This window comes from Rutidosis leptorrhynchoides, chromosome 4, assembly GCF_046630445.1.
Source record: "Rutidosis leptorrhynchoides isolate AG116_Rl617_1_P2 chromosome 4, CSIRO_AGI_Rlap_v1, whole genome shotgun sequence".
Taxonomy (NCBI): Eukaryota; Viridiplantae; Streptophyta; class Magnoliopsida; order Asterales; family Asteraceae; genus Rutidosis; species Rutidosis leptorrhynchoides.
This window is the reverse complement of record NC_092336.1, coordinates 217,083,569-217,097,682: the sequence shown is the minus strand read 5'-3', so window position 1 is coordinate 217,097,682 and position 14,114 is coordinate 217,083,569.

The following is a 14,114-nucleotide window of genomic DNA, read 5'->3' as shown; positions in this document are numbered from 1 at the left end:
CGGAAGACGAAAATGAGGATTTGAAGACGAAAACGTCCAAAATGCTCAAACGTACAAGTTAAACTCCAAGTAGTTCAATTTATTGATGATCAACGTCTAAATATTGATAAAAGTACAAGTTGAAGAACGCAAAGTACAAGATATCTAAGCATACGAAAAGACGTTCGAAAATCCGGAACCGAGACATAAACCGAGAATCAACGAGCGAGTCAACGGACCTAAAAATTACAAGTCAACTATGCACAAGAATATAATATAATATATATAATTATATAAAATTATATATATATATATTATATATATTATATTATATATTATAAAAATACAGCAGCCCACGTTTTAAAAATGTTAGTGAGCTGGAAGGCGTACCTCCACGATCGCGGAGCTGTAGAGGGTAAAACCTCCACGATCGCGGAGCAGTCAAAATCAGAATTTGCCTATAAAAGGCACGAGCTTCTGTCGAATCCATTGCACCATATCAATCTCTCTACTCCCTCTGTAATATATAAATAATACACACACACACACACACACACACACACACACACACACACATATATATATATATATATATATATATATATATATATATATATATAGTTTGGGTAATGTAAAGGTTATTTTACGGGTTTTAAAGTCAGAGTTCTGTCCGTGTAACACTACACGATTAATTACCACTGTAAGCTATGTTCTTCCTTTTTAAATTAATGTCCCGTATTTAAGTTATTATTATGCTTGTTTAAGCCGAAGTAATCGTGATGTTGGACTAAATATTAAAGACGGGGTTATTGGGCTTTGGACCATAATTGGGGTTTGGACAAATGACCGACACTTGTGGAAATTGGACTATGGGCTATTAATGGACTTTATATTAACTAAATGATATCTCGTTAATTTAATATAGAGATTTATAATTTATATATAACCACATACGCTTGACTGGGTACGGTGAGCGGGATATTTATAAATACGAATAATTGTTCATTTGACCGGACACGTGGATGGATTAATAGTCAATGGACTCATTAAAACAGGGGTGGATTACATTCAAGGGTAATTGGTGTAATTGTTAACAAAGTATTAAAATCTTGGATTACATGCAGTCGATAACCTGGTGTAATTATTAACAAAGTATTAAAACCTTGTTACAGTCTGAATCCGTAATTAGTTGGAATATTTGACTTCTGGTATAAGGTTAATTTGACGAGCATTTTATAATTATGACCGATGGACTATTATGGGCAAAAACCAGATAGGTATCAAATAAATTCAGGACAAAAGACAATTAACCCGGGGTAATAAATTAAAATCAAAACGTCAAACATCATGATTACGGAAGTTTAAATAAGCATAATTATTTTATTTCATATTTTATTTCATCGCAATTTTATATATCGTCATTTAAATATTGTTATTTATTTTATGCACTTTAATTATCGTCATTTATCTTTAACCTTAAAATATAAAATTAACAAACCAGTCATTAAACGGTAAAACCCCCTTTTATAATAATAATAGTTGTAATATATATATATATATTTATATTTTGTACAAATATAGTTATATAAAAATATAGTGTAAAATAAGCTGTCTCCCTGTGGAACGAACCGGACTTACTAAAAACTATATACTCTACGATTAGGTACACTGCCTATAGTGTTGTAGAAGAGTTTAGGTATATCCCGTCTGTAAATAAAAATAATAAAACTTGTGTAATTTGTATCGTATTCCGTAATAAAAATAATAGTATTTCATACACCTCCGCTCGCACATCAAGTTTTTGGCGCCGCTGCCGGGGACTCGGCGAAGCGCTATATTTTTAATCTATATTTGTAAAAATATAAGTTTGAAAATATATATATATATATATATATATATATATATATATATATATATATATATATATATATATATATATATATATATATATATATATATATTAAAAAAAGTAAAAAAAAAATATATATCAAAAACTGAAACTGCATTTTTGAACCTGCAAGCATTCTGAGCCTGCATTACTCCGAAGTCGCGGAGGCTCTCTGGCATAAACAAACCGCAGTCGCGGAGTCTGTCTGACAGGCTGAACCTTGGACTGCATTAATTACGAATTTAGGGTTTTAATTAATTATAATTATTATTATTAAACCTAATTAGGGTTTTTAATTAATTAATATATATTTATATCTAGTTTTAATTTATAATTTGTAATATTAAGTTTAAATATTATTATTAAATAGATAGAATAATATTTTTATAAAATAAAAATAATATTTTTATAAAATTGTATTTTTATAACTTTAGTTTTATTTTTATATTTTGTATTTTTTTTATCGTTAAATTCGTAATTTGTATATTTATCACTTTTAATTACTTTTAAACTTAGTTTTTGCCGTAGTTATTTTATATTTCAAGATTTTTAGGCTTTGCCGTAAAATCTCTTAAGTACTTTTTCTTTAGATTAAGATTTAGGTGCTTTAGAATTTTGCGACGCTGTTTTAAGATTTTAGTGCCTTTTAAGTAATTGCCGTTTTCTGTATAGAATTCCTTTTAAGTTTTAATACCTTTAGAACTTTAGTCGCAACTTTTAGTTTTAAGTTTTTCGACGCTAAGTGTAACGACCCTGGATTTTCCAACGTTTACTTATTAATATTTATTATTAATACTTGTGATTAAACGAATGTATTGTTATACATTTACTTGTTACCATGATTTATCATACTTGACTTTAAATGCCCGAAACGTCTCTGTGACACACGTACATTATACGAATAATATTTTCAGATATTATTTACATTCATGATTAATTTTATTAATTATTTTAATTAACTAAGGTTACTAGTTAATTACTTGGGCTTTAATTGGATTAATTTGTTAATTGATGGAACTTGGGCTTTTATTAGTGTTATTGGACTTAAAAGCCCACCCTAAATCTTTTATGGACTCTTTAGCCCAACTCACATGTAAGTAGTCCATTAAGAGTTTAAACTATATTAGTTATGTGAAAGAATCTAGTTACTTGTAAGGTTACACCATCTTCCAACACCATGCACCCTATTAACCAACTTTTAAAGCCAATTACATGCTTAACCTTGTGGACACTTCCCTCCCCTTTTCCTTGATGCAAACCGTCGACTTTTATGATGGAGAGGGAGTGTTCAATTTTTTTTTTTTTTATTTACTTATCACTTGTATACTTCATTTGTTCCATTTTCACTTTACACACACACATCAAACTTACTTCTTTTTCTCTCTTTTTCTCTCAAATACTTGTAAGTAATATGAACGCTTTTCCTCTCTTTTTCTTCATCTAAAAACCGAATACCAAACACCTTCATCATCATCATTCTTTGTTTGTTGTTACTTGTCCCGATAATTATTTACTTACTTGTTGTTGTTACTTACTTGTTACTAAGAATCAAACTTGTTAGTTTGATTCTTCATATCAACTTGTTCTTACAAGACATACAAGAACATAAACTTACTAGTTTATGATTCTACCTTTATTGTTTTAAAAGATTAAAGTTCATGAGTTAAAACCATACTTGAAGTTCATGAAGTAAACTTAAAGTTTACTTTCTAAAGATCAAGACTTAGGCTTGAATCTTTAAAAGTATGAAACCCATGAACTTATTAACTTGTTTATTTAAGTTTATTACTTCATATTATGCACTTTAATTTTATGTTTATTGGTTTAAATGGTCAAGTATTACAAGTTAGTCTTGATCTCATACTTCTTGAAACTAAAAATTAACTTTAAGATTTCAAGAACATGGAAGTGTAACTCTTTAGTTATAACTTCATATATTTATGTAAGATCTAAGTTTATGTAGCTTATGGTCTTCTAACTTTGTCATAATCAAGAGCTTATGAGCTTACATACACTTTACAAGATGATAATCTAAGTTTTGTAACTTATGGTTTCATTAAAGTAAAGATTCAAGTATTAATACTTAGGATTTAACTTAATAACCTTAGATCTAGACTTTTGAGTCTTGGATCTTCAAGATCTAACTAAGAACTATGTTCTACATCTTAAGATCATGATTAGTTAGTTTACTTTCAAGTTTGTAGTTCAATATTACTTTTATAGTTCATGTATGTGTTAAATCTAAGACTTTGATGTAACTTTGGTTCATCAAACTACATACAACACTTGATTGAGTTGTGCTACTTATCTTAGACTTACACTTGGGTTATGATGGTCAAAACTTGGTAAATATGATGTAAACACATCAACGAGTTGTACACTTGAAGCTATATGCATCAAGGATGAGAACCGTGATAAGCATCGAGTACCAAGAAACCCCAAAACCTACTGTTTTACTGTTTCTGGGTCTGATCAGTATGACCTTGGCTACTATAAAGATGATTTTCAAATATCTCTGTTCGAGTAGATAACTTTTCATTTAGGACTCATCTTAATCCGAGTTACGGTTTAGGATTTATAGCCCTCCGATCGTCACTATGTCCTTTTAACGTTGTGCTGAAAATTCTGACCTACTCGCACTTAGACCGTCACCACGGTCAAAAGAAGACGAGTTTGCTTCTGGTATTTTTACCACAACTAAAGGACTCATATACGGAGCCATGGCCACTGGTCTCACCTTATTTCAGTAGGTATAGAGGCCGTGGTGATTAACCGAACTCAGCCTTTGTTTTAAACTCCTTTCATGAACGAAACTTACTTTACACCTTTTGTTTGATGATGATTGATGATGACCTTTAAGACCTTATTTATGTACATTTAAACCTTTTGGGACGATTTACTGACTTAGTACTATTTTACTTAGGTTGAGGACTTTTCGGACCTACACACTTGCTTATTTCCCGACTCGACTTTACCACTACTTTACCACTGTGAGTTACAGCATTCCCTTTTTACTTTAACTATTTTGGGAACTGAGAATACATGCGCATTTTACGTTTTACATACTAGGCACGAGTACTTAAACTTTATATATGTGTGGGTTATACAATGGCATAAAAATTCCCTTTAGCTCGGTAACGTTTAGTCATTGGTTTTTGAACCGGTGAACGCGAATCTTAGATATGGATGCATAGGGTTTGACATCCCCACTCGGGCTAGTCGCGCTAGCATTTAACGAGTGTTTAATACTTTGTAAACATACGCACTTGCCAAGTGTACTTTCAGGGGGTATAAACGTTAAGTTAGTTACCAAGTGCCCACGGTTAAACATATACTTTATCATACTGTTTTGAAACGCTCTTTGTAGCACTGAAATCTCGTGGCCTACCTTACATTACTGTTATACTTAAACTATAGCTCACCAACCTTTGTGTTGATGTTTTTAAGCATGTTTTTCTCAGGTGCTTATGAAATGTCCCGTTCTTATTGATTAAAAACGTTCCATATTAATTGATTTCGTTGCGAGGTTTTGACCTCTATATGAGACGTTTTTCAAAGACTGCATTCATTTTAAAACAAACCATAACCTTTATTTCATCAATAAAGGTTTAAAAATCTTTACGTATATTATCAAATAATGATAATCTAAAATATCCTGTTTACACACGACTATTACATAATGGTTTACCATACAAATATGTTACAATGAAATAAGTTTCTTGAATGCAGTTTTTACACAATATCATACAAGCATGGACTCCAAATCTTGTCCTTATTGAAGTATACGACAGCGGAAGCTCTTAATAATCACCTGAGAATAAACATGCTTAAAACATCAACAAAAAATGTTGGTGAGTTATAGGTTTAACCTATATATATCAAATCGTAACAATAGACCACAAGATTTCATATTTCAATATACATCCCATACATAGAGATAAAAATCATTCATATGGTGAACACCTGGTAACCGACATTAACAAGATGCATATATAAGAATATCCCCATCATTCCGGGACACCCTTCGGATATGATATAAATTTCGAAGTACTAAAGCATCCGGTACTTTGGATGGGGTTTATTAGGCCCAATAGATCTATCTTTAGGATTCGCGTCAATTAGGGTGTCTGTTCCCTAATTCTTAGATTACCAGACTTAATAAAAAGGGGCATATTCGATTTTGATAATTCAACCATAGAATGTAGTTTCACGTACTTGTGTCTAATTTATAAATCATTTATAAAACCTGCATGTATTCTCATCCCAAAAAAATTAGATTTTAAAAGTGGGACTATAACTCACTTTCACAGATTTTTACTTCTTCGGGAAGTAAGACTTGGCCACTGGTCGATTCACGAATCTATAACAAATATGTACATATATATCAAAGTATGTTCAAAATATATTTACAACACTTTTAATACATTTTGATGTTTTAAGTTTATTAAGTCAGCTGTCCTCGTTAGTAACCTACAACTAGTTGTCCACAGTTAGATGTACAGAAATAAATTGATATATATTATCTTGAATCAATCCACGACCCAGTGTATACACGTCTCAGGCTAGATCACAACTCAAAGTGTATATATTTTTGGAATCAACCTCAACTCTGTATAGCTAACTCCAACATTACTGCATATAGAGTGTCTATGGTTGTTCCAAATAATATATATACATGGGTCGATATGATATGTCAAAACATTTGCATACGTGTCTATGGTATCCTAAGATTACATAATATATTAAAATACATGTATAATACAATATAAGTTAGCTAGGATATGATTTGTATAGAATTGTTAATATTTCCCGTAGCTACAAAAATAAAAAATATTCAATCTTGTTTTACCCATAACTTATTCATTTTAAATCCGTTTTGAGTGAATCAAATTGCTATGATTTCATATTGAACTATATTTTATGAATATAAACAGAAAAGTATAGGTTTATAGTTGGAAATATAAGTTACAAGTCGTTTTTGTAAGAGGTAGTCATTTCAGTCGAAAGAACGACGTCTTGATGACCATTTTGAAAAACATACTTCCACTTTGAGTTTAACCATGATTTTTGGATATAGTTTCATGTTCATAAGAAAAATCATTTTCCTAGAAGAACAACTTTTAAATCAAAGTTTATCATAGTTTTTAATTATCAAACCCAAAACAGCCCGCGGTGTTACTACGACGGCGTATGTCCAGTTTTACGGTGTTTTTCGTGTTTTCAGGTTTTAAATCATTAAGTTAGCATATCATATAGATATAGATATGTATTTAGTTGATTTTAAAAGTCAAGTTAGAAGGATTAACTTTTGTTTGCGAACAAGTTTAGAATTAACTAAACTATGTTCTAGTGATTTCAAGTTTAAACCTTCGAATAAGATAGCTTTATATGTATGAATCGAATGATGTTATGAACATCATTACTACCTAAAGTTTTGTAGATAAACCTACTAGAAAAGTGATAAATGGATCTAGCTTCAAAGGATCTTGGATGGCTTGAAAGTTCTTGAAGTAGAATCATGACACGAAAACAAGTTCAAGTAAGATTTCCACTCGAAATAAGATTGTTATAGTTATAGAAATTGAATCAAAGTTTGAATATGAGTATTACCTTATATTAGAAAGATATCTTACTGTAAATAAGAAAGATTTCTTGAGGTTGGATGATCACTCTACAAGATTGGACGTAAGCTAGCAAACTTGAAAGTATTCTTGATTTTATGAAACTAGAACTTGTAAAATTTATGAAGAACACTTAGAACTTGAAGATAGAACTTGAGAGAGATCAATTAGATGAAGAAAATTGAAGAATGAAAGTGTTTGTAGGTGTTTTTAGTCGTTGGTGTATGGATTAGATATAAAGGATATGTAATTTTGTTTTCATGTAAATAAGTCATGAATGATTACTCATATTTTTGTAATTTTATGAGATATTTCAAGCTAGTTGCCAAATGATGGTTCTCACATGTGTTAGGTGACTCACATGGTCAGCTAAGAGCTGATCATTGGAGTGTATATACCAATAGTACATACATCTAAAAGCTGTGTATTGTACGAGTACGAATACGGGTGCATACGAGTAGAATTATTGATGAAACTGAACGAGGATGTAATTGTAAGCATTTTTGTTAAGTAGAAGTATTTTGATAAGTGTTTTGAAGTCTTTCAAAAGTGTATGAATACATATTAAAAAACTACATGTATATACATTTTAACTGAGTCGTTAAGTCATCGTTAGTCGTTACATGTAAGTGTTGTTTTGAAACCTTTAGGTTAACGATCTTGTTAAATGTTGTTAACCCAATGTTTATAATATCAAATGAGATTTTAAATTATTATATTATCATGATATTATGATGTACGAATATCTCTTAATATGATATATATACATTAAATGTCGTTACAACGATAATCGTTACATATATGTCTCGTTTCAAAATCATTAAGTTAGTAGTCTTGTTTTTACATATGTAGTTCATTGTTAATATACTTAATGATATGTTTACTTATCATAATATCATGTTAACTATATATATAACCATATATATGTCATCATATAGTTTTTACAAGTTTTAACGTTCGTGAATCACCGGTCAACTTGGGTGGTCAATTGTCTATATGAAACCTATTTCAATTAATCAAGTCTTAACAAGTTTGATTGCTTAACATGTTGGAAACACTTAATCATGTAAATAACAATTTCATTTAATATATATATAAACATGGAAAAGTTCGGGTCACTACAGTACCTACCCGTTAAATAAATTTCGTCCCAAAATTTTAAGCAGTTGGAGGAGTTGACGTATCTTCTGGAAATAAATGCGGGTATTTCTTCTTCATCTGATCTTCTCGTTCCCAGGTGAACTCGGGTCCTCTACGAGCATTCCATCGAACCTTAACAATTGGTATCTTGTTTTGCTTAAGTCTTTTAACCTCACGATCCATTATTTCGACGGGTTCTTCGATGAATTGAAGTTTTTCATTGATTTGGATTTCATCTAATGGAATAGTGAGATCTTCTTTAGCAAAACATTTCTTCAAATTCGAGACGTGGAAAGTGTTATGTACAGCCGTGAGTTGTTGAGGTAACTCAAGTCGGTAAGCTACTGGTCCGATACGATCAATAATCTTGAATGGTCCGATATACCTTGGATTTAATTTCCCTCGTTTACCAAATCGAACAACGCCTTTCCAAGGTGCAACTTTAATCATGACCATATCTCCAATTTCAAATTCTATATATTTTCTTTTAATGTCAGCGTAGCTCTTTTGTCTACTTTGGGCGGTTTTCAACCGTTGTTGAATTTGGATGATCTTCTTGGTAGTTTCTTGTATTATCTCCGGACCCGTAATCTGTCTATCCCCCACTTCACTCCAACAAATCGGAGACCTGCACTTTCTACCATAAAGTGCTTCAAACGGCGCCATCTCAATGCTTGAATGGTAGCTGTTGTTGTAGGAAAATTCTGCTAACGGTAGATGTCGATCCCAACTGTTTCTAAAATCAATAACACATGCTCGTAGCATGTCTTCAAGCGTTTGTATTGTCCTTTCGCTCTGCCCATCAGTTTGTGGATGATAGGCAGTACTCATGTCTAGACGAGTTCCTAATGCTTGCTGTAATGTCTGCCAGAATCTTGAAATAAATCTGCCATCCCTATCAGAGATAATAGAGATTAGTATTCCATGTCTGGAGACGACTTCCTTCAAATACAGTCATACTAACTTCTCCATCTTGTCATCTTCTCTTATTGGCAGGAAGTGTGCCGATTTGGTGAGACGATCAACTATTACCCAAATAGTATCAAAACCACTTGCAGTTCTTGGCAATTTAGTGATGAAATCCATGGTAATTTTTTCCCATTTCCATTTCGGGATTTCGGGTTGTTGAAGTAGACCTGATGGTTTCCGATGCTCAACTTTGACCTTAGAACACGTCAAACATTCTCTTACGTATTTAGCAACATCGGCTTTTATACCCGGCCACCAAAAATGTTTCTTCAGATCCTTGTACATCTTTCCCGTTCCAGGATGTATTGAGTATCTGGTTTTATGAGCTTCTCTAAGTACCATTTCTCTCATATCTCCAAATTTTGGTACCCAAATCCTTTCAGCCCTATACCGGGTTCCATCTTCCCGAATATTAAGATGCTTCTCCGATCCTTTGGGTATTTCATCCTTTAAATTTTTCTCTTTTAAAACTCCTTGTTGCGCCTCCTTTATTTGAGTAGTAAGGTTATTGTGAATCATTATATTCATAGATTTTACTCGAATGGGTTCTCTGTCTTTCCTGCTCAAGGCATCGGCTACCACATTTGCCTTCCCCGGGTGGTAACGAATCTCAAAGTCGTAATCATTCAACAATTCAATCCACCTACGCTGCCTCATATTCAGTTGTTTCTGATTAAATATGTGTTGAAGACTTTTGTGATCGGTATATATAATACTTTTAACCCCATATAAGTAGTGCCTCCAAGTCTTTAATGCAAAAACAACCGTGCCTAATTCCAAATCATGCGTCATATAATTTTGTTCGTGAATCTTCAATTGTCTAGATGCATAAGCAATCACCTTCGTTCGTTGCATTAATACACAATCGAGACCTTGCTTTGATGCGTCACAATAAATTACAAAATCATCTTTCCCTCCAGGCAATGACAATATAGGTGCTGTAGTTAGCTTTTTCTTCAATAACTGAAACGCTTTCTCTTGTTCATCCTTCCATTCAAATTTCTTCCCTTTATGCGTTAATGCAGTCAAGGGTTTTGCTATTCTGGAAAAGTCTTGGATGAACCTTCTGTAGTAACCAGCTAGTCCTAAAAACTGGCGTATGTGTTTCGGAGTTTTCGGGGTTTCCCACTTTTCAACAGTTTCTATCTTTGCCGGATCCACCTTAATACCTTCTTTGTTCACTATGTGACCGAGGAATTGAACTTCTTCCAACCAAAATGCACACTTTGAAAACTTAGCGTACAATTCTTCCTTCCTCAATACTTCTAACACCTTTCTCAAATGTTCACCGTGTTCTTGGTCATTCTTTGAGTAAATAAGTATGTCATCAATGAAAACAATGACAAACTTGTCAAGGTATGGTCCACACACTCGGTTCATAAGGTCCATGAACACAGCTGGTGTATTAGTTAAATTAAACGGCATGACCATAAACTCGTAATGATCGTAACGTATTCTGAAAGCAGTCTTTGGAATATCATCTTCTTTCACCCGCATTTGATGATACCCGGAACGTAAGTCAATCTTTGAATAAACAGACGAGCCTTGTAGTTGATCAAATAAGTCGTCGATTCTCGGTAGTGGGTAGTGGTTCTTGATGGTAAGTTTGTTCAACTCTCGGTAGTCGATACACAACCTGAATGTACCATCTTTCTTCTTGACAAACAAAACAGGAGCTCCTCACGGTGATGTGCTTGGTCGAATGAAACCACGCTCTAAAAGTTCTTGTAATTGGCTTTGCAGTTCTTTCATCTCGCTGGGTGCGAGTCAGTAAGGAGCACGAGCTATTGGTGCAGCTCCTGGTACAAGATCTATTTGAAATTCAACGGATCGATGTGGGGGTAATCCCGGTAATTCTTTCGGAAATACATCGGGAAATTCTTTTGCGACGGGAACATCGTTGATGCTCTTTTCTTTAGTTTGTACTTTCTCGACGTGTGCTAGAACAGCATAGCAACATTTTCTTATTAGTTTTTGTGCCTTCAAATTACTAATAAGATCTAGCTTCGTGTTGCCCTTTTCTCCGTACACCATTAAGGGTTTTCCTTTTTCTCGTATAATGCGAATTGCATTTTTGTAACAAACGATCTCTGCTTTCACTTCTTTCAACCAGTCCATACCGATTATCACATCAAAACTCCCTAACTCTACAGGTATCAAGTCAATCTTAAATGTTTCGCTAACCAGTTTAATTTCTCGATTCCGACATATATTATCTGCTGAAATTAATTTACCATTTGCTAATTCGAGTAAAAATTTACTATCCAAAGGCGTCAATGGACAACTTAATTTAGCACAAAAATCTCTACTCATATAGCTTCTATCTGCACCCGAATCAAATAAAACGTAAGCAGATTTATTGTCAATAAGAAACATACCCGTAACAAGCTCCGGGTCTTCCTGTGCCTCTGCCGCATTAATATTGAAAACTCTTCCGCGGCCTTGTCCATTCGTGTTCTCCTGGTTCGGGCAATTTCTAATAATGTGGCCCGGTTTTCCACATTTATAACAAACTACATTGGCATAACTTGCTCCGACACTACTTGCTCCGCCATTACTCGTTCCAACACCATTTGTTCCTTTCGTTCTGTTAACCCCTGGTCTGTAGGCCTCACACTTCGCCGCGCTATGACCATTTCTTTTACACTTGTTGCAAAATTTGGTGCAGAACCCCGAGTGATACTTTTCACACCTTTGGCATAGCTGCTTCTGATTGTTGTTGTTATTGCGGTTGTTATTGTTGTTGGAATTATTGTTGTAGTTGTTGTTGTTGTTGTTTTGCCATTTGTTGTAGTTGCGATTGATGTTGCGATTGTTGGGATAGTTGTTGTTGTTTTGGTGACTCTTATCACCGTTTTCCTCCCACTTTCTTTTGACTAGCTTCACGTTGGCCTCTTCGGCCGCCTGTTCTTTAATTCTTCCCTCAATCTGGTTCACTAGTTTGTGAGCCATTCTACATGCCTTTTGTATGGAGGCAGGCTCGTGTGAACTTATATCTTCTTGGATTCTCTCCGGTAACCCTTTCACAAACACGTCGATCTTCTCTTCCTCATCTTCGAACGCTCTCGGACACAATAGGCACAATTCTGTGAATCGTCTTTCGTACGAAGTAATATCGAATCCCTGTGTTCGTAACCCTCTAAGTTCTGACTTGAGCTTATTGACCTCGGTTCTAGGACGGTACTTCTCGTTTATCAAGTGCTTGAATGCTGACCACGGTAGCGCGTAAGCAGCATCTTGTCCCACTTGCTCTAGATAGGTATTCCACCATGTTAACGCAATACCCGTGAAGGTATGCGTAGCGTACTTCACTTTGTCTCCTTCAGCACACTTACTTATGGCAAAGACCGATTCAACTTTCTCGGTCCACCGTTTCAATCCGATTGGTCCTTCGGTCCCATCAAATTCTGAAGGTTTGCAGGTAGTGAATTCCTTGTAGGAGCATCCTACACGATTTCTTGCGCCGTTAGCTGTATTGCTAGATTCAGAGTTATTGTTGGTATGTAGCGCGGCCTGTACTGCGGCTATGTTTGAAGCAAGAAAGGCACGAAATTCCTCTTCGCTCATATTGAAGGTGTGTCGAGTAGTCGGTGCCATTTCCTTCAAAATAGTCAAATGAAACGAGTTAATCATATAGAATATCAAGAGTAGTCAATAGTATTTCATAGCGTAATATGAACTTATTTATAAAAGCTCTTTTTCATATTAGCGTTTTATACTCTTTAATTCGGGTAGTACCTACCCGTTAAGTTCATACTTAGTAGCTAACATACCATTTCAACTACTACAATTCTATATGAAAAAATAATCACAAAAAAAAATATATCATATTCAAACCTTTATACAATAACTTGCAAACTTACAATACCGCTATTTTACATATAGCATGAAATATAGCACATAAAACTTTGATACAAAGTAGTTGCGAAGATAATTCTAGTTAATAAATAAGGCGTTCAGTAAAGGCAATAAAGACACGTAATTCATACGTCCAGAAACAAGTCATGCATTCTGGTTTTACTAATACCACTTCCCATCCTTGGTTTTGTGGAACATAACCATTGTGACCGATAGTAAGACAATGTGTTGTAACGTCGTCAAAAGGATGAAGGTTACGTAATGACCAACAGTCTCGTAATAACCTAAAAACCTCATTTCTTACCCCAATTACCGACTCCGTCACTTGTGGGAACGTTTTGTTTAATAGTTGTAGCCCGATGTTCTTGTTCTCACTTTGGTGAGAAGCGAACATTACTAATCCGTAAGCATAACATGCTTCTTTATGTTGCATGTTAGCCGATTTTTCTAAATCACGAAGTCCTATATTCGAATATATTGAGTCAAAATAATTTCTTAACCCGTTGCGTAAAATAGCATTTGGGTTCCCCGCAATATATGTGTCAAAGTAAACACATCGTAACTTATGGATTTCCCAATGTGATATCCCCCATCTTTCGAACGAAAGCCTTTTATAAACCAAGGCATTCTTGGAATATTCTTCGAATGTCTTACAAACT